General features: G+C 49.4%; 1 pseudogene; it reads right to left on the bottom strand.

Annotated features, from left to right (window-relative positions):
• Positions 1-1058: 1058 nt before the first annotated feature.
• On the bottom strand, positions 1059-12274 carry LOC136490904 (putative F-box/FBD/LRR-repeat protein At1g78760; annotated as a pseudogene).
• Positions 12275-19090: the final 6816 nt, after the last annotated feature.

Here is a 19090-nt window from a genome sequence, read left to right as displayed (position 1 = left end):
CTAAAATTCCTGTCACATCGAATGTTTGGATACATGCATGGAGTATTAAATATAGACTAATTACGAAACTAAATGCACAACTTGTGACTAATTTACGAGACGAATCTTTAAGTCTAATTAGTCCATGATTTGACAACGTGATGCTACAGTAAACATGTGCTAATTATAGATTAATTAGGCTTAAAAAAATCGTCTCGCAAATTAGCCTCATCTATGTAATTGGTTTGTAATTAATCTATATTTAATGCTCCTTATTAGTATCTAAACATTCGATGTGACATGAATTTTAGGAGCGACTAAAAAACCAAACACCCCCATAGACCGAGGATCGTGGCGTCCAGCAGCCTTCAGTCTCAGTCACGGGCAACCAATGCCCACATGAGGAGAGGAGGCACCCACGGGCCTCCATGGATCAGAAGCACAACTGCCTTTGCCTATTCCGACATGGCGGGGCCGTCTTGATTTCCTGACGACAGCGTACGGTTGATAGTGACACCGGCTCCCGACATGAGACATGCAGTTCCAATTCCGGTACCGGTTACAGTTTTTTTATGCGTGGGTCATTTGTAGGGGCGGTTGGTGATTGAGCTGTCCCTATAAATAGTAGATATTTATAAGTGGGGCATTTGTAGAGGCGGCTCAATCACCAGCCGCCCTTACAAATAGCAACACCGGAGACGGCTGGTGAGTGAACCGCCCCTATAAATCCGACCCATTTGTAGGGGCGGCTCGTATCAACAGCCGTCCCTACTGTTCCATTTGTAGGGGGCGGCTGGTCTCGTGGCTCCCGAGCACGTCACTGTAGCCGCCCCCTACAAAGAATTTCTCTCGTTGCTATAAACCGTTTTTCACGTAGTGTTGGCAGAAATAGAAGATATGAATGACATCCAGAAAACAGCATTTATTCATGTAGCATTAGTCATTTGCGTGGATGATATTACTAGTAACCTCAACACTAAGGCTCATGATCTTGAATTGCTAGTAAGAGACGGGCTTAATCTTCTAAAGGAATGAGCAAAGAAACTCAAACAACCCAGAACAATACCTGCATGTGAAACTTAAACAGACCACTGACTAAGTCCAAAGGAACTACACCCAATGATCCCGAAAGCGTCCTCAAAAGAGAAATTAGAGCCTTGTTCAAAGTTCCAATTGCTACCACCTTCAGGATGCCTACTCTCACAGACCGCCACTTTACAGCATTGTGTGGCCCTTCTCCCAGCAAACAGAGCCTTCACTTTGGAATTGGCCTCACCCCTTGAACTGAAACACCCATTGGCATACACAATCACAAGCACCTTCAGCATCTGCGCACTCTCAATAAAGAACTTGAGGAACGCAAGCTCACTCCGCTCCCCTCGGAAATCATGGACTGACAGCATGTTAATGCTCGACGTGACGCATTTGATGGCACCAGACTCCTTCCAGAACTTGATGCTGAGCCTGCCAGTGGATTCAGTAGTTTTCTTGGACTGCACATCAGTTAAACCAGTCAAAAATGGCAGGGAAAATTCACTACATGACTTATGCTAATAGATGCTGATGCAAATCAAAGCCAAATGAAATGATCAGCCTCTGGCTCACATGGATATGCAGCGTATCGATGTTGGGAAAACATCTGAGGATTGTAGGCAGCATCTTGCAATCAGTGCGGACTCCAAAACGGACATGGAGGTCCAGGATCGTGACAGCTGGCTACACGACACTTGGGTTCACCATTGTCCTAGCCTGCAATGCAGAAAAAACAATTCCAATGCACACAGCACGACACAGTTATTAAGGGGGGAAAACACATTGACATCAAAAATTGCACAAGCTAGGCGTCCAATGAATCAGAGAAGAGAAGAGAGATGCAATCCAAGCACCTTGATGATGGTGTTGCCGACCTGCAGCTCGTCACTACCGCAAACAGGATCTTTGCCATGTGTCCAAAACACACGGCGAAGCCCAAAAAACATTCGGCAAAGGCTTTTGCCGAGTGTTAAACAGCACACGACGTACATAGTGACGGCAAAAGTTTATTTGACGAGTGTTTTTTATCAGGCACTCAGCAAAGACGTTGCCGAGTGCTGAAACCAACGCTTGACAAAAAAAAAGTGACGGCGCAGAGACAGTCACGGCGTGTTTGTCGAGTGTCTTAACATGGCAAAAAAAATCCTTGAAATGCAATAAATTAATTAAATATAGCAAACAGATCCAGAAATATACCAAATCTTAACTTAGAGTACCACATGTTGTATGTGAAGAGTAGAAAAAGTTTTAAGACCAGAAGAGAAAAAAAATTATTTATTTGCGTAAAAAAAACACTCGGCAAACTTATTTTTTTGCCGAGCGCAAAAAACAAAACACTCGGCAAACTTATTTCTTTGCCGAGTGCCACTGATGGATACTCGTCAAACTCTTAATGGTCGGCACACTAACAGATGTCCACGTGGCGGTTTGTCGCCGAGTCTCTGTTTTGCCGAGTGTTTTTCCTAGTTTGCCGAGTGTTCTTTTTTCAGCACTTGACTAAGAGTTTGTTTGCCGAGTGTCATTATTTTGCCGAGTGTGTTTTTTTGCAGCACTCGACAAAGAACTTGTTTGCAGAGTGTCTGATAAAATAAACTCGACAAATATTTTTGCACTCGGCAAATCTACTGTTTTCGATAGTGCGTTCTTTCCCAGCTCAATTTCTCCAAACATGCGCAGCGCTGGGGCATGTATAATCTTGATCTTGCAGCACGAATCCTCATTTGTCCGGAACCCCACAAGGAGCCGCTCGCGGCGCCGGGCGTCTACTACTGTGACGCTGTCTACAGTGGACCCGTGGATCTGCACGCACCGGAGACGGACGCAGATTCAGTGACTTTCCTTCACAAAGTCACGTTGTAACTTTCCCAATGCTATCCATCGTCCAATCAAGATAAAACGAGGGAGATCGATTCAACGGCTCGCACCAGCCGAGCACGCTCGCCGCATCGTGTGCCCACGCCGGCCGGCCGCTCGACACGCCTCCCTCCACGCTGGCCGCAAGCTAGCCACGATGGCCGCGCACGTTGGCCGCGCCGCGCGCTCGCCGCATCCCATGTCCGCGGCGGCCTGCTCGCCGTGCAGCCCACCGCGACATCCTCGCGCGATCGCCGCATGCCGTGCCCGTGAGGCCGCGATGGCCGCCCGCTCGCCGTGCCCTGTGCCCACACTGGCCGTGCACGCACACAGAGTTGGCCGCGAGGCACCGCGCCAGGCCGCCAGCACGCGCTTCGCCTCCGCCTGGCGGTGCTCCAGCAAGTTTTGGTCCACGCCCGCGCCGCCGTGGATGGCAAGCTTGGTGGTGAACATGGTGCCGTTGCCGTCGGCGTCGAGGAAGCAGAAGGCCGCGTCGCCCGCGATGGTGGCATTGAGCGCCGCGGACTCGTCCAGGCTGATGAGCCGGCGCCGGCGCCGCGTGTTGCACAAGCGCACGCGTCTAACAGTAACAGGTCGCCGTGCTGTACCACTGCCGCGTCGGCCTCGCCGTGCTCCTTGCCTCCTCCGTGCCACGCCTACTGCACGGGGATCCACGGAGAGCTGCAGCAGCATGTTGTCCACATTCAGCAACTCCAGCTATCGGCTGCCGCATCACCCGCGAGAAAGTCGCGTGCGATGCCACGTTCATGGAGCCCAAGTTGGCTGCGTCCGGCGGCTGTGGAGCTCGTGCCCGGCGGCTGCGTCCCCGCACGGCCGCTGCTCGCTCCCAGAAAAGCCCGTGCGTTCCAGAGCTCGCGCCGGCGGCTAGCGCTCGCACTCGGAGGACCGTCGTTTCCCTCTTCGAGCTTCGCAGCCTCGTCTTCTCCAACAGGACCGTCCACGACGCCGCCGCCACCGTCGACGGCGGCGGGCGCCACATGCATATGGTTGACTACGGCCTCAGCAACGGGTTCCAGTGGTCGGGCCTGCTGCGCGTCCTCGCCGCAAGGGAGGGCTGCCCGCCGGAGCTGGTCATGATCACCGGCATGGACCTGCCGCAGGCTGCTGCCGCCTGCCGGAGTGGACGAAAAATGCTGTGTGTTACAAGCCTTTGCTTTGAATGCGTGCTGAGTCGTTGGATAGGAAATGGAGGGTGGAGATCGCAGGAAAGTTACAATGTAACTTTGCTCTGTAAAGTCACCCGATCTGGCTCCGGGGCTCCTGGCGAGGACGAAGTCCATTTCGACGGTGCTGCAGAGGCCGAGCTCGCGGAGGCAGGGGAAGGTGGCGCCACGTGGCAGGGCGGTCGTGTCCGGGAACCTCCAGAAGCCGAGGTACAGGCTGGTGAGCACGGTCATGCTGAAGAAGGTGGCGGGGAGATGCTTGTCGATGGTGAGCGGAAACGGGCGGTTGATGAGGAAGAGCTCCTGCACGCCCTTGGAAACGGGGAGCTTGAGCCAGCGTTCGACCCGGGCGCGGTCCTCCTCCATGTAGCAGCAGGTGAGGCGGACGCAGCGGAACAGGCCCGGGTGCGCGACCAGGATGCGGGAGACCGCGGCGGCCACGGCGTCAGAGTGGGCGTGGTCGAGGTCGATGGGGATCTCGTCGTCGCCGGCTGTAAGCAGGGCATGTAATCCGGAGTTCCTGTTTATTTCCTTTTTACAGATAGCGTTGAGCTTGGCATGGAAATTCTTCTCCCGAGCACGTCCTTGTATGGTATACGTACATGTACATGCACGTATGGTATGGTGGACGGCAAGATTAGCTTGCTTGTTCCTCACGTATGCACCTTTGGATTTCCTTTCTTTTTACTTTCCTGTTTTAGCATCAATGATGTATATATATATAGTTGCCTATACATTGAGAAAAGCTGTAGCGGTTTGCACAGCACCAAAAATCTCTTGAGTCTCGTTTGCATCTTTTGAGTCTGTGAGTGAGTTCACCTGAAGAATTTCGGCGGCCGGGGAGAGTTCCGGCTGACATTTGGCATCAGAGTTGTGACGAAAAGGGATGGACCACCAATCTGTTCCGCCGCACGGTGGCCTTGGAGGGTGACGAGGTCGCCGCGTCTCGCCCTCGCCAGCGCCGCGTTGAGGGCGCCGCGAGGTCGTGATCCACCGCACCACGGATGACGCCGGCATTAAGTTCCCCATGCTCACACGCACCAACTACCAGGAGTGGGCGATGTTGATGCAGGTGAACTTGGAGGCGGCGGGGTGGTGGTACGCTATCGAGCCGGAGGAAGACAAGGAGATCGTCTACCGCCATGATCGTCTGGCTCTCATCGCGATCCTGCGATCCGTTCCACATGAGATGCTTGCAGGTCTTCGCGTGAAAAGGACGGCAGCAGAAGCATGAGCGGCAATCAAGCGGATCCATGTTAGGGTCCAGTGGGTGCGCGAGGCCAATGCGCAGCAGCTCTGGTGTGAGTTCAGCGCCCTGGTATGGAAGGAGGCGAAGACCGTGGAAGATTTCATGAACCGCATCACCAGGCTCGCTGTTGATCTACGTCTCCTCAGCAACAACGTCACCGACGCCGAGGTCGTGAGGAAGATGCTGCAGGTCGTGCCGGAGCACCTCACTCAGGTGGAGACCTCCATCGAGACCATGCTCAACATCAACAACATCTCCGTCGAAGAGGTGACTGGCAGGTTGCGTGCCGTGGAGCAGCGCCACAAGCCGGCGCCCGTCCTCGACAACCAGGGCCGGCTGCTTCTCTGTGAAGAGGAGTGGCTCGCCAGGCTCAAGCTCCGCGAGTCCAAGGAGAAGGGCAGCGGGAGCAGCTCGAGCGGCGCCAGCAGCAAGAAGCGCGGCGGCCGCGGGCATGGCAAAGACGAGAGCTCTGGCTCCGCGTCACGCGATGGCAGCAAGGGCCAGTCTGGCAGTAGACAGGCCCCCAACCATGACCAGTGCAAGCGCTGCAGCAAATACGGTCATTGGTTCAAGGATTGTCGTAGCAAACCAAAGGGCGAGGCCCACGTCGTGCAAGCTGAAGAAGACTTGGAGCCCACGCTGCTGATGGCCCGGGCCACCATCTTCCCCAACACGCCACCAGCACGTTGGAAGGTCCTAATGGCTAGAGGGGGGTGAATAGTCTATTAAAAATTTCTACAACAACACTTAACAAACCGGTTAGACAATTATGAGGCACCGTCTTCCCCAAGTGTTGCGCTAGCCTACTAAAATTGCAAGCCACCTACCATAATTCTAGTTTATATAGTTTCTATCCACACAATAGCTATGTCGCTACACTAAGTTAGTGTGCTCTCAAAGGACTAACTAAAAAGCCACACTAACCAAACTAACAAGCTCTCACAACTAGCTACACTAAAGAGCTTGACAACTAGTTTACGGTAATATAAAGAGAGTGAGTAATTTGTTTATACCGTCGTGTCAAGGAAGGAGCCAATCAATCACAAGAATGAATACCAATGAAGACCAATCACCTCGGAATCAAATGATGAACACAATGATTTTTTACCAAGGTTCACTTGCTTGTCGGCAAGCTAGTCCTCATTGTGGCGATTCACTCACTTGGAGGTTCACGCGCTAATTGGCATTACACGCTAAACCCTTAATAGGGTGCTGCACAATCAACACAAGATGAGGATCACACAAACCACGAGCAATTCACTAGAGTACCTTTTGGCTCTCCACCGAGGAAAGGTCAAGAATACCTCACAATCACCACGTTCGGAGCCAGAGACAATCACCAACCTCCGCTCGACGATCCTCGCTGCTCCAAGCCGTCTAGGTGGTGGCAACCACCAAGAGTAACAAGCGAATCACGCAGCGAAACACGAATACCAAGTGCCTCTAGATGCAAATACTCAAGCAGTGCGCTTGGATTCACTCCCAATCTCACAAAGATGTTGAATCTATGATGGAGATGAGTGGGAGGGCTTTGGCTAAGCTCACAAGGTTGTTATGACAATGCAAATGGCCAAGAGAGTGAGCTTGAGCTGGCCATGGGGCTTAAATAGGAGCCCCTACGAAATAGAGCCACTGGGCTCCTCACTGCACTGAACATGGGACAACCGGACACGCAGGTCAGATCGACGGGACGCTGGACCCCAACGTCCGGTCATGCGATGTGTGCCACGTGTCACCTGCTTCAAACGTTGATCGCCCGATCTCAATGGTCATCAGTTCATTTAAGTTGTGACCGGACGCGCTGCTTCGAATTGACCGGACACTGGATCTCAATGTCTGGTCGTTTCCAGTAAGCATCCAGAAGCAAGAAATCACGACCGGACACGTCCGGTCATGCCCGACCGGACTCACCCAGCGTCCGGTCACTCAACGTCTCCCATATGCGCTGCATATGTCATCATACGTCATACTGACCGGACTCAGGCCCTGAGAGTCTGGTCATTTCTCGCGCCAGCGTCCGGTCATGAGACCGAAACCGCACGCTCACTGCTGCCACTGATTGGACGCACCGGTCCTTCTGAGATCAGCGTCCGGTCACTTACAGTGACCTCCGTCTTTTCTGTATAGAGCGCCGGTGGCACCGTCGGACTGTCTGCACTCTACGGGCGGACACTCCATCGGTAAAGTTCCTAACCCTTGCTCAAATGTGCCAACCACCAAGTGTATCACCTTGTGCACATGTGTTAGCATATTTTCACAAACATTTTCAAGGGTGTTAGCACTCCACTAGATCCTAAATGCATATGCAATGAGTTAGAGCATCTAGTGGCACTTTGATAACCGCATTTCGATACGAGTTTCACCCCTCTTAATAGTATGGCTATCGATCCTAAATGTGATCACACTCACTAAGTGTCTCGATCACTAAAAACAAATTTGCTCCTACCACTTATACCTTTGCCTTGAGCCTTTTGTTTTTCTCTTTCTTCTTTTCAAGTCGAAACCCTTGATCATCACCACGACATCACCATCATCATGTCATGATCTTCATTTGCTTCACCACTTGAAATGTGCCACCTATCTCATGATCACTTTGATAAACTAGGTTAGCACTTAGGGTTTCATCAATTCACCAAAACCAAACTAGAGCTTTCACATGCGCTGCTGCGGCTCCAACTCCGTTTGAGCACCGGCCCCTACGCGTCGTCGAGGGGAAAGTCTTCGCGTAGCTCGATGGCGAGATGGAGCGCGACGACAGCCTGTGGTACCTCGACAGCGGGGCAACCAACCACATGACGGGGTGCTGGGATGCCTTCATCCACATGGACATGGCGATCTGCGGCACCATCAAGTTCGGCGATGGCTCAGAGGTCACAATCGAGGGATCCGACACTATGTTGTTCGAGGGCAAGACCGGTGAGCACCTCCCACTCACGGGGGTGTACTTCATCCTGAGGCTGACCACCAACATCATCAACCTCAGCTAGCTCGATGAAGGCGGATGCGACGTCACACCAAGGACGGCGTCCTTCGGATCCATGATGACAAGGGCCGATTAATTGCGCGAGTCTAGCGCTCGGCGAACCGGCTGTACCTGCTACGCATCAAGATTGGGTGACCACTCTGCCTAGCTACACGTGCTAGAGACAGCGCATGGCTGTGGCATGAGCGCTACGGTCATTTACACTTTGACGCCCTGTGCAAGCTCGAGCAGCGGGGCATGGTGCAAGGGCTACCCCATGTTGAGCACGTCCACCAGCTCTACGTTGATTGCATTACCACCAAGCTGAAGAGGAGTTTGTTCTCGCCGCAGGCGAAGCGGCGGGCAGAGGGGTTGCTGGACCTGGTCCATGGTGACCTGTGCGGCCCAATCACGCCGGCCACACCCGGTGGTAAGCAATATTTTCTTCTGCGATTGATGACAAGAGTAGATACATGTGGGTGGCGCTGCTCGCTACCAAGAGCGACACCCTCACCGCCGTCAAGAAATTCCAGGCGAAGGTGGAGGTGGAGACAAGCCAGTGTCTGCACGTTCTGCGCACTGACAATGGGGGTGAGTTCACCTCTATTGCGTTTGAGGAGTACTATGTCGAGCACGGCATCGAGCGGCAGCACACAGCACCATACATGCCGCAGCAGAACGGCGTCGTCGAGCGGAGGAACCAGATTGTCGTCACCATGGTGCACAGTCTGCTGAAGAGCCAAAACATGCCAGCGATGTTCTGGGGTGATGCGGTAGCCACCGCCGTCTTCCTGCTGAACCGGGGGCCCACGAAGGCTGTCGATGGCATGACGCCGTATGAGGCTTGGCATGGTCGCAGGCCGGATGTCAGCTTCCTACGCACATTCGAGTGCATGGCATATGTCAAGGCGACAAAGCCACACATGAAGAAGCTCGACGACCGTGGCACTTCGGTTGTCTTCATCGGCTATGAGCCAGGCGCCAAGGCGTGGTGCTTCTACGACCCAGCGACACATTGCGCCGTCGTGTCCAGAGACGCGGTCTTCGACGAGCTGACGTCCTGGAGCTGGAAGGACAAGGGCGTGGACTTGGAGGTCACCGCGGACCTCATCATGGAGTACCATGCGATGGAGCTGGGTACTAGGCGCGTCGACGTCTTCACCACTGTAGGCGCACCAGAGCCCCTGGCGACACTAGCCCCTACAGCAAGCCCCGGCACACCCGTGGCAGGCGTACCGGTGATGTCGCCTGTTGCACCAACTCCTCCTCCTGTGACTCCAGCACTGGCAACAACTTGGCTGCCCTAGCCCTGGTTCATCTCGCCACCTCCGAACGTGGAGGAGTACTTGGACGCTGATAATGATGATGACGTCGAGCCGAGGTACCGCACCATCAACAATATCCTCGGAGCGGCATCACCGCCTAGCCTCGTTGCATGTTAGTTAGCTGCTGAGCTCCATCTGCAGATCAAGGAGGAGCCAACCACCTTCGCTGAGGCTGAGAAGCACGAGTCTTGGCGTTGCTCCATGATCGAGGAGATGGACTCCATCGAGAGCAACCGGACATGGCGTCTAGTGCCCCTTCCACCCGGTCACCAGCCGATCGGGTTGAAGTGGGTGTACAAGGTGAAGAAGAACGGTGCCAGTGAGGTGATCAAACACAAGGCACGGCTCGTTGCGAAGGGGTACGTTTAGCAGCCGAGCGTGGACTTCGATGAGGTCTTCGCGCCCGTAGCTCGCATCGAGTCAGTGCGGCTGCTGCTGGCACTCGTCGCCCAGGAGGGGTGGCCGGTGCACCACATGGACGTCAAGTCCGCGTTCCTCAACAGTAAACTGGTCGAGGAGGTCTACATCAGGCAGCCTCCCGGCTTCGTCATCAACGGCCATGAGGACAAGGTGCTGCGCCTGGACAAGGCGCTCTACGGACTTCGTCAGGCACCGCGTGCGTGGAATATCAAGCTCGATGAGACGCTGGTGGCACTCGGCTTCAGCCACAGCGCATCGGAACACGCTGTCTATGCTCGCGGCAAGGGCGCTTCTCGTTTGCTGGTGGGGGTCTACGTCGACAACCTCATCGTCACCAGGAACAACGCCAGCGAGATCACGAAGTTCAAGCGGGAGATGAGCATCAGGTTCAAGATGAGTGATCTGGGCTTACTCTGCTTTTATCTTGGCATTGAGGTGCGTCAGGGTGGCGACTGCATCAAGCTGTCTCAGGCGGCGTACGGCCGCAAGATTCTAGAGCGTGCGGGCATGGCGAGCTGCAATCCATGCCATACTCCTATGGAGCCCCGCCTAAAGCTGTCGAAGGCAAGTACAGCTGCGCTGGTGGACGCCACTGAGTACCAGAGCCTTGTCGGCTGCCTCCGGTACTTGGTGCATACTAGGCCGGACATCGCTTTCGCCATCGGCTACGTCAGCAGGTTCATGGAGAATCCCACCGAGCACCTCAACGCGGTGAAGCGGATTCTATGCTACATCGCGGGCACGATCGACTACGGCTGTTACTATAAGCGTGGCGGCAAGGAGCTGAAGCTGCACGGGTACAGCGACGCCGACATGGGCGGCGTGCTGTTCTTTCTTGGCTCCTGCCCCGTGACTTGGCAGTCCCAGAAGCAAAAGGTCGTCGCGTTATTGTCTTGCGAAGCGGAGTACATTGCAAGGACGACGGCGGCCTGTCAAGGTATATGGCTGGCGTAGTTACTTGCAGAGCTGAAGAGCGAGCAGCCCACAGCTTTCCTGCTAAAGATGGATAGTCAATCTGCTATAGCCCTCAGTAAGAATCCCGTTTACCATGACCGAAGCAAACAAATAGATGAGATATTCCATTTCATTCGGGAGTGTGCTGTTGATGGGAAGATGGACATTGAGCATGTCCGCACCGAGGAGCATATCGCCGACATTCTGACGAAGCCGCTCCACCGAGATCGTTTCTGCGAACTACGTATAAAGCTGGGCGTTGTCAAGATCGGCGAGGAACTTCAGGCTTAGGGGGTGAAATGTAAGCAGGGCATGTAATCCTGAGTTCCAGATAGCGTTGAGCTTGGCATGGAAATTCTCCTCCCGAGCGCGTCCTTGTATGGTATACGTACGTGTACATGCACGTATGGTATGGTGGACGGCAAGATTAGCTTGCTTGTTCCTCGCATATGCATCTTTGGATTTTCTTTGTTTTACTTTCCTGTTTTAGCCTCAATGATGTTCTATATATATATATATATATATATATATATATATATATATATATATATATATATATATATATATATATACTACTATCCTGTAGCTGGCTACAGAATAACTTATTCTATAGCCACTTTGAGTTATGATAATTACTATGTTAATTTACGAGATTATAGTAACTCTTTACTAAGTGGTTTAATATAATGTTATGGTAAATATCCCCATGTGTTATAGTAACCCAACTATCGTAAATATGTATTGACATTATGGTAAATTAGTATATAAAATTATAGTAAATGGAGGTGGCTACAGAATAACTTATTTTGTAGCCGGCTACTGAATAACCTCTTCATATATATATATATATATATATATATATATATATATATATATATATATATATATATATATATATATATATATATATATATATATATATATATTCCGACCGCCGGAGAGAGTTCCGGATGACACCGGCCGGGAGGAGGTGAGTGTCGACGAGGACGAGCGGGGCAGCGCGCCAGATTGGGCTCCAGCCGCGGGAAAGCACGGCCGTGCACGCGGCGTCCTTGATGGGGAGGCGAGAGATGATGTCGCAGAGGAGCGTGTCGGGGAGGCGGCTGAGGCGGTCGACGCCCCCGCCGTCGGCGTCGAAGAGGATGCAAAGGTCACCGTCGGCAGAGACGGGCGGGGCAGGGAGCGCGCAGTGGGTGTAGGAGAGCTCGCGGCCGAAGAGCGCTTCCAGCTCCTACGGGTCCCTGCCTCCGTGGCGAGCTATGCCCTGGATGCTGCGGTCCGTGAAGCAGGGCCGTGCCTGGAGCCGGAAGGCCATTGCCGCGCCGCCACCGCCGCAGCAGCAGGTGGGGAAAGCGACGAGGGTTTGGGGTTTGAAGGAGAAAGGGGACAGCTGGTGCTTCTCTTTTGTTTTGTAGCGGAGGAAAGTTTGGTGAGCAGGTGTGCTAGTTTTTTTTTTTTTTTTTTTAACAACAAACACGATTTCATTTCAACAGCATCTAGCTGTAAGAACCATTACAGAGTCAATGGTTACAGATTGAAGTGCCAGTGATAAAGTGCACTGGTTTACATGATTTGTATGAGAACAGGTGTAGAAGACTCTGTGTCTCTAAGCGCCTGTGTCTTGCAAGGGTATCAGCAGTTTGATTCTGGTTCCTTTGTATCTTGAAAGTACCTGTGCTTCTGTTGCTAGTGAAGTTGTCAAAGAGCTGTGTTAAGTACTTGATTCTCCAATCCGGAGGATTGGAATGATCTGAAGAATTGAAGAAGTCCACCAGCTGCTGACTATCAGATAGAAAATTTATGTGATGGAGCTGCAGTTGAGCCGTAATGGTTGCAGCCAGGGCAAGAGCTGCAGCCTCGGCCATCAGGACTGATGTAGAGTGATGCATAGCTGCTTTTATATATATATTTTGTGGAGGCTGGACCTGGGTGTTGATGATGAAAATGCCGATTCCTGCTTTCCTTGGGAGAGAAGAGACCTGATCCGGTATAGTGGAGGCATCTGTGTAGCACCTAGATCCCTGAAGCAGAGGTGGAAAGGACACAGAATGTCTGTGTGTTGCAGTCGCCATGAACCTGTGCGTCTGAATTGCAGGGTCGTTGTTCCCTGCAATGCAACAGTTCATACCTGAGGTTTCAGCTGTCAGGGTAGTGTTTGCTTGTTCCTGATGGCTGTGCGCATGGCTCCTGTCTTGATTCCTGTTCTCCTGACTGGTGTAGGTTTGTGTAGCACACAGAGGCTGCACCTATGATCTGCAATTGCATAGCGGTGACCTGCATCAGCAGAAAGCATACCTGTGCTTGAGTTGTTTGTGTTGGCAGGCAATATTCGTTGCCGGATGGGCACCATGTTGTTCAGGTGTGCTAGGGTTACTCCGTGGCCAACTCGTCAATCACTTCTACTACTCCACTGGTACTTCTGTAGTGAGATGAATTCCCAGTTTTCTTATTTTTTTAGGAAAAAAAGTCTAAATTACTCCACTCAAGTTTATAGCTTACATCATTTTTTTAAACTTGTCAGGCTCTTATGGCCTTATATTTAAAAGAGTTAAATGCACCCGTGGCCCTCGAACTTGTAAGCGTATGTCACTTAGGTCCACGAACTCAGAAAATACATTTTTGGGTCCCTAAATATGTCAACTGGCCGCAAGTCCATATAATACACGTAGGCATTTCTACCTAACATGGCATGACAACGTGGCATGTGTTTTACATTTAAGACCTCTAATTCTCTCTTCTCACGTAGTAGCCCATGACCAGAGCATGGCATGGTTCAGAAATGTCCCGCATGCCCTTGTTGCAGCGGCGTATACGCGACGCCGATGGCGTGCTGCCCGACGGCCTACTCGTCCGCGCACGTACAACTACGCCTATGACAACGGCTCCAGCACCTTCACCTGCCACAGCGCTGCCAGCTACACCATCGCCTTCTGCCTCCCTCGCTCTGGGTAATCTCGCCACGTACACTTCACCGCGTGTAGCCAATAATATCACACTTGTCGCTCAACTTATGTAGCACCCGGTTTTAAGAACAAAACCAGATACACACCATATGTGAACCCAGGAAGTCAAATCTCACATATAGCTACAAATAAGGGTAATATCAATAGACAATGCTTAAATACATAACGTATTAGTATAAAGAATATAACCTCAGAGTATAGACAGCGTAGAGACAACTCCGATCTTCAGGTGAAGACTCCAAATCCACAGGGACAACTGACTGGTTGATCACAAGCCTAATTCCTCCAAACTCTAGCAATCTGGTACCCATCCAGGATTTTTATCCAAATAATTGAAAATAAAGCAAGCGTAAGTACATGTCGTACTCAACAAATATAACATGGGGTTCATGAGGCTCAAAAGGCTGACACTGGTTTAACTGCGATTAGCTTTTAATGAGTCATGATTTTAGCAATTGAGTAGCAACAAGTTCACCTCAAGCCCATAAACACATGATCAGGTAAACATGTATAATGAATAACATAAACAATTAACCATTAGTGAGCATCTTCATCATCAGTATCATCTGCGTTCATCATCTATTACGTAAATGTTCCAAGGCCGCTCGTGACCGTGAGCACGGCTGATATACCAGTTTTACACTCTGCAGAGGTTGTACACTTTCACTGTGAGTCGTGATTTACCCTTTCGCTCGAGGTGATCAGCCTCTTGACCCACTACCAAGGAAGGTCGGCAGGGTTCACTATGAAGCCTTTCAAAGGTTCATTTAACAAGTTAGGGTCATTAGATTCACTCGGCAAATAGATGTAGGAACCCCCCCTGTCGAATGGCACAATTCCATCAAGGCTATACACATAAGAGTAAAGGTTGTCCTATACCCGATTCGTTAAGCCATTCTTATGCCAATAAAGGTAACCACTAACAAGCTAGAAAAGGTCCTCATACTGAGCTAAAGCCAGAGCCATATAGCCCTCATAGCTATACTGTAAGTCCCGGATGATCACTTACATATAAGTCCTTAGGGAGAGGAATCTAGAGCACCATAAAACAGCCCAATGCTCTAGCCCCCTTGTTCCATGTTGCTAGAAAGCATCTTTTAATGTTTATTGCATATTCATTAGTCAAGTTACAAAATCATGGTCTTTAATTGAGCACTAGCATCATACTACCTAATGCAATACCCCATATGTAACAAGGCACAAGTACAAAAGACTAGGAAATCCTTAGTGGTAGTCAAGGTAGACACATGCAGTATGAATTAAATGATTAACAGTGAATAGGCAACAAGGATGGTACTGTGCTACACTTGCCTTAAAACACTGATCCTTCGGTAAGCTTTAATCTTCAACGTACTCCTTCTTCTTCTTGGTCACCACATATATCTCACTGACTGGACGTAATCATAAAACACCACACAGGCATCCATGCAATCATACACGAAGCTAACAATAGATCTAAATTAGAACAATACACCAAACATCAAATTAAGATGAAAAGTTTGTAAAACGAATCTACGTCTTACTATGAACACACGGACGCGAAAAGCACGCTAATCGGAGCTACGGTTAAAAGATACAACTATCGATAGATTTACTCATAAAACTATTAGCTTCATGTGTCTTAATGGTATAAAAACATATATAAGATATTTTATAGAGGTTATAATTTAAGTCAAATTTAGATTTGATTTATAAAACTAAAGTGAAACAAATCATATTCTATTTATAAAATCCAGTTGCATAATTGTTATTTAAGATATGATTCAAACCATGAAATTCCAATATTAGTGACATGATAAACACTATTACTAATGCATAGATCTTGACGCTATGAATCTAACGCAACTTGAATGGACTAAAACGGATCTAAGACGCAGAAGATATGATTTAAATAAGATTTCTTTTAGTCAAATAATAGATTAAATCTAATCACGAATTTTAAAATTTAAAAACATATGGAACAGTAGTATGAAGATGTAGATTATGAAATTACGAACCTAACACAAGTTGAACGGATCAAATCGGTGTTAAAACGAAGAAGTTATGGCTAAAACAAAATCAGTGGCAATTCTGTAAATAGTTGAAAATGTATTTTGGATCTAAACCAACGAAACTACGCTTTCAAAAGAAGCAAACGAAATCGGGAACACCGTTTTCATCTGCGGGTTCAATAAAAAAATCAGGGACCTATCTGCAAAACTGGAGTGGCTGACCGGTATTGACCGAGTTGACTTAGGCTAGCTCTGAATCGTGGCCGTTGATCTCAGAGTTGACGGCCAGAAAAGAGTGGGGAGGATGGAGTCGCCGACACAGTAGCCATGGCGGCGGTGCCATGGCCGGCGCAAGCTTGGCCTCACTGGAGTTTGCGAAATCAGCGAACCTGGCTCTCGTCGGCCATGGGATCTGCACGGGAAGCAAGCAAGGGATGCGGTAAACTCGTAGAGAAGGTCGGGGATAGCGAGGAACGCGTAGAGGCGACGCCAGGCTCGTTTTGGCGGCTCAAGTTGATGTCGCATCTCCAGTGAGCACTACCGGGCGGAAGAGAAGGAGATGGATATCGATAGGGGCACCTACGGGTTACTTACCCACATACAAAGCTTGGAGGGGTGCTCAGGGCGACCACGACGCGATGGTTCGGTAGATCGAGGCGACGGCGGCACTGGGGTGGTCGTGAGCTCGGCGGCAGCGCGGCTTGAGGCGAGGCGATGTGCTCTCGGGTTCGGGGAAAGCGGCACGGGCTCGACTGATACTTATGGGGCGAGACAGCTGGTGGCGCACGCAAATCAATGTAGCTAGGGCGGGGACCGCACGGACTCCAGGCGGCGGCGATTGTGGAGTCCTGGCTCGGTGACGCCGCGGGGAAGAAGAAGACTGGCTGACGAGTGGGCTCCAGCGGTTAGCAACATAGGGTGCGGGGTCCGCCTATCGGTGAAACATAGAAGAGGGGAAGAAAGGAGGAGCGCAGCGTTGGCCTAGTTGGGCCGGGTGGCTTGCTGCTGGGCCGCGGAAACGATGGCCGAACGGGGAAAACGGGAGTAGGAAGCGGCCACGCGGTTGCTGGGCTGCGAGGAGGGAAAAGCGCAGTTGGGCCAGCTCGATAAGATTCCTGAGGAGAAGGGAAGAGGCCGGGTGGGCCAGATGCCGGGTAGGAAGGAAAAATAATGAATTCTTTACTATTTTGTTTTAAAAACCAAATTTAAATGTAAACCAAATCAAATTCGAAGATGGTTTAAAATACACTTTTTAATACAAATAAAAATGAGAATTTTGGTAAGTTTTCAAAAATAAATTTTACAACTTTTTAAATTCTTTTATTTTCTAATTCTCTTTTCTGTCTTTTCTTTTACTTCGAAGCCATTTTTAATTTCTTTTGCAAAAGCAATTTAAATTCATTTCGAATTTTGGATTCAACCACTCATTACAATAAAACAAATGCACCGGCATGTATGCACAAACACGTTGTTAATCCTTACGATGAGTTTTAATTTAATATAAATTTTTATTTTCCCTATGTGTTCATGAGCACATAATTCCAAATTAAATCATTTTAGCTTTATTTCCAAAAATTCAAATTTTGGGGTGTTACAATTCTACCCCCTTAAGATGAATCTCATCCTCGAGATTCGGACGACATCGACTAGGAGATAGGGATACTCTGTCTTTGAATTCTCCTTTACTTCCTCGTGTAGTTCCATCGTCTGGATAAGAATCATATTTTACCTTGCATACCTGTTAATCTTACTGTAAGTAACTTGCCAAACTAATTCCAAGATTCCGACAGGTACTCCAAACAACTCTCAGGTATCTCCAATCACTAGGCCACCTTTCCTTTTTAGTCCATAATATCACTCCTCTTTCTTAAGTATCCACCTTCCAATGAAGCCTGACGAATCTCTTGGTCAGAAGAAAATTCTACTACCAATCTTTAAAACATTAATGATTCTGGTCAAGTTGCTCAAACTTGGAATATAATTCTTAGTCCTTGGTGTCACTCGAACCTTCTTAGCATGATTCTTCGTTGCTAAGGGCATCGGCTGCGACTTCTACTTCTCCAGGGTATAGCACTTTTCCAAGTCATAATCAATCTCATTCCAACGAAGATATTACAAGCTCAGGACCAACTTGGTGAAGATGTCCTGTAGATTCTTGTGATCCTCCTATGTGTCATTTTTTCTTCTAAGAAGATATTACTACCATGCTCCATAAGGGATAACTCCAGATAACATGTTAGATAGTTCAACTCACACTTCCTTAGTTGACTTAATGAACTAGCCACTACTTTGCTTCTCACATAAGGACATATCCCACACCCTAACAAGGTGCATCATTGTAGATATGATACTCTTGTCCGGATCTGACAAAGCCAATTCTTAGGTTTTACTCCAACCTCCTATTGGACTCCTTCAAACACTTAGCTGAAGTTACTTGATCCAAACTAACTTGAAAACTTCTTCCAGTAGCTCTACCAAAATCTTGATGATCCTAGTTTAAACCTTCGTTGAACCCTTAACCAAACCTCATTGAAACTCTAAGTTTTTCTCATATCTTTGGGTACCACCACGCTTCTGCTGCGCAAACTAGAACGTAGGACACTTCATCTTGCAAATTCTTCAACTTGGCTACCCCCCTTAAGAAAAGATAAACTAGGGGACACCAAGCTTAGCATGTATCTCCATCTAGAGAAGCTAACTAATATCAAGACGTTCTGACATCCCCAATGATACTCGCATATATGGCAAGAACAAGAAATCTATAATTCCTCACGAGCAAAAAAACAGGAGCATCGTAAAACAGCTGTAACTCTCAGTTCTGTTAGTCCAATAAAGTTGTAGCTTATACCGTTGGAAAGACTATAAAATTCTCCACAACTTCCTTATAGAACACTTTTCCAAATTCTGTAGTTAACTTGGTCCAAAACAGTGCACAACAGAAACTATTCCAGGTTCCAAACAGCACAGACACATCGCCTTGTGATTTTCATATCTCCATAACCAAAATAGCTATTAGGGTGATTCTTACGCTCAGAGAAAGATATTGAAGTCTACTGTTGTCCAGAATTTTCTCATGATTTTTGGTTCTCCAGGAATAGAATTATAAGCTGAAGAATGCAGACTGCTCCGAAAAGACAAGATAGAGAAAATAGAAGAAAACCAAAACCCAACTCTTTA

Source organism: Miscanthus floridulus, chromosome 11, assembly GCF_019320115.1.
Source record: "Miscanthus floridulus cultivar M001 chromosome 11, ASM1932011v1, whole genome shotgun sequence".
NCBI classification, from domain to species: domain Eukaryota; kingdom Viridiplantae; phylum Streptophyta; class Magnoliopsida; order Poales; family Poaceae; genus Miscanthus; species Miscanthus floridulus.
Note: the sequence above shows the minus strand (reverse complement) of the source record. Positions and strands in the feature narration are given on the sequence as shown.